Genomic DNA, 3,068 nt, shown 5'->3' on the forward strand with positions numbered 1-3,068 from the left:
TTGTGTTTATTGAAAGTGTTACATGATTTTTTTGTTGGATCAGTTCATGTTGCCTGGTGAAAGATTTTATGCATTTTTCTCTTATCTGACCTTTTTATTAAATGTATCTTTGATGGAGGTGTCTTCGGGTGAACTTACTTGAATGTGACTTGAGTGAATGTGTCTTCTCTCGACTGAATTTAATTGGTTTTATTCAATACTCAATGTTTTTCACTCCATTAATGCAGTTTGCTATTGAATGAATTTATGTTTTGTTATCCTTGTAACTTAGTTCTAGTTGATGGATTTTACATGCAGGACACCTTGAAGGAATATAGGAAGAAAATAATGCTCGATATCATCATGGATCCTAATAATTCGGCCATTAATCAAGCACTGAAGGCCCTCGACAAACGTCCTCAACTTGTTGTGCGACACAATCATCCCAGGAACAAACATAAGGAGGTAAGGACTTCGTTCATAGCACCGAGCACGAAAAGTATGATTTGGNAGTTTCCTTGTGTTACACATATTGATTATTTATTTTGGATTCATATATTCTTATTAGTTGGTGTTTTTGTTTATACTCTTGTGGAATTTTGTTTTCACATGTAAGATCCGTCTATGGTGGTTTTGAATCCTATGTTGGGACATTAATCTTATTAATGGGTGTTTTTGTTCATGCATGTGGCCACGCAGACTGAAAGGTAACTTTTGTTGAATGTGTCTTCAGATGATATGTCTTTTTATGCATGTGTCTTTAAAATGGAGGTGTCTTCTGTTGAATGTTTCTTTCAGGAAGTGTCTTTTTATGTATGTGTCATCTACAGGAGGTGTCTTTTGTGGATATGTCTTCAGAAAGTGTCTTTTATGCATGTGTCTTCCACAGGAGGTGTCTTTTGTGGATGTGTCTTTAGGTGTAGTGTCCTTTTTATAAATGTGTCTCCTACAGGAAGTGTATTTTGTGAATATGTCTTCAGAAAGTGTCTTTTTATGCATGTGTCTTCTCATGGAAGTATCTTTTTGTGGACATGTCTTTAGGAAGTATCTTTTTATGTACGTGTCTTCTAATGGAGGTGTCTTTGTAGATTTATCTTCTTATTCATGTGTCTTTTACATGGAGGTGTTTTTTGTGAACGTGTGTACAACACTATAAGTTGTATAACTAGAGCTGATCCACCTTAAAGTTTGAACCTAAAAAACTTATAATAGTATAATAACATAATATAATAACATGTACTTGTCTAGATTTCAAGTTACAATTTTAAATGCACAGGACTCGCCCATTCTCAATGCTTTATAATTATCAATGTATCACACACAAAAACAATAGTATAGTCCATTAGTTTCCGCTTCATTTTAATACTTGTGGAATTTCAAAAACGTACATAATAAAAAAATAATTATTCTTCATAAATAACCAAAACCGACTAAGTAAACCATCACATAAAAAGTATGTACAACACAGGTAGAGAGTCGTCTAACTATTCCTACATGGAGGTGTCTTTTGATTAGATAATTCTACACAAGAATAGGAAATACTTTTTCAATAAATAATTAAAATTTTGGCAATCTACTACATACATAGATATTGTACTTTTAAGATGCCGCATTTGAAATCTCTACCTGCACCAAAAACAAATTAATGCTATACAAAAATTATATTATGACTCGTTGTTTCTTTCGTTTATTTGTTGTTGGTTGCCTCTAAACAGAACATCAACTCTCAATTGTACAATACATAAAATCCATCTACAATGCAAAAAATATCAATCTAATAAAAAAAACTTTCTATCAACCCAACTTTACATCATAAAACCCAGTACATCAACCCCTCCATTGTACATAAACACAAACAACAACTCATAAGAAACTCTCCAAAGGCTATTTTCGGATGTCGTCTTCTTCTTCTTCTTGTATGTTTTTTACTCTGCAAATGTACAATAACAAGAAAAATCCAAAATCTTTAACAAAAAATCTAAAAAAAAAACACATTTGAAACTTACAAAATAGAAACATTCAAAATATAGAGAAAAAAAAGAAACATGCAAAATAATAGAAGAAGACACATCTGAAACCTCAAAAAACGAAAAATCTACAACTTAAGGGAGTTAGATTACAAACATAAATGAAGTTTAAGCTAGAAATATTCCTGTTTAAGCAACAACACTCATAAGCTTTCCTTAGACAAATTTTGTTCTTCAGTAGATGATAGAAGTTGAAATCTTTCCTAACTAGTCAAGATTTTAATTTATCCACAAAATAAGTCATGACTTTCAACGAGTCAAAATGACTCTACTTATTATTCTCCCATGCATGAACACACACAACAGATTAAAATTCCTAAATTGCAAAATCAGAATCCTACTTATGGGATAGACAATTATTGAAAATTTGGAATTGCCATAACATTGGATTGGAACACCCTCTTTTCTCTTTTCCTCAAACATTTAATGTCAAATAAAATAATAAAAAAATCAATTCTTCAATGCCATTGAGTTAGAATTTACCTGAAAAAACACAACTTCTCCATGGTTGCATTTACTGCAACGAGCCTCCTTAGTGTGTGAAAGAGTTGGGTCTGCAACTAGTAAAAATAATTCCAAAATTCAAACACCATACACATGTGGATTCACATATAAAACCAACAAAAATTCCAAAACCAGTGAATATACTTGATCCTCCAAAATTCAAACATCAAACACATACTTGGACAAATAAAAAATTTGAAGAGGGAGATTGAACCATTGAGTGACTGTACCTGATTCAAATTTGAACTCTGGATGGTGCAACGGCAAGGCAGGACGCGTCACAGCTGCGATGGAGGACGCGTGGTGGATAGGCGGTGAGTGGGAGATTGGCTGCACGCGAAGAAGGGTGGCTGAAGGGGCGCAATGGCAGTGAAGCAGACGTGCGATGCTGGCTGTCTTTTCTGGATGAACCGCGGATGAGGCGGTGGTAACAAATGCAAGGAGACTAGGGTGGAGGCGGGACGAACGAAGCGGCTGCTGTCTTTGGAGAGAGGGCATCGTAGGGGGCTTGGGAGAGAGATTAGGTTTCTGAGAGTGAAAATGAAAATGAAAGAGTAA

The sequence above is a fragment of the Arachis ipaensis genome, chromosome B03 (genome assembly GCF_000816755.2).
Source record: "Arachis ipaensis cultivar K30076 chromosome B03, Araip1.1, whole genome shotgun sequence".
Classification (NCBI taxonomy): domain Eukaryota; kingdom Viridiplantae; phylum Streptophyta; class Magnoliopsida; order Fabales; family Fabaceae; genus Arachis; species Arachis ipaensis.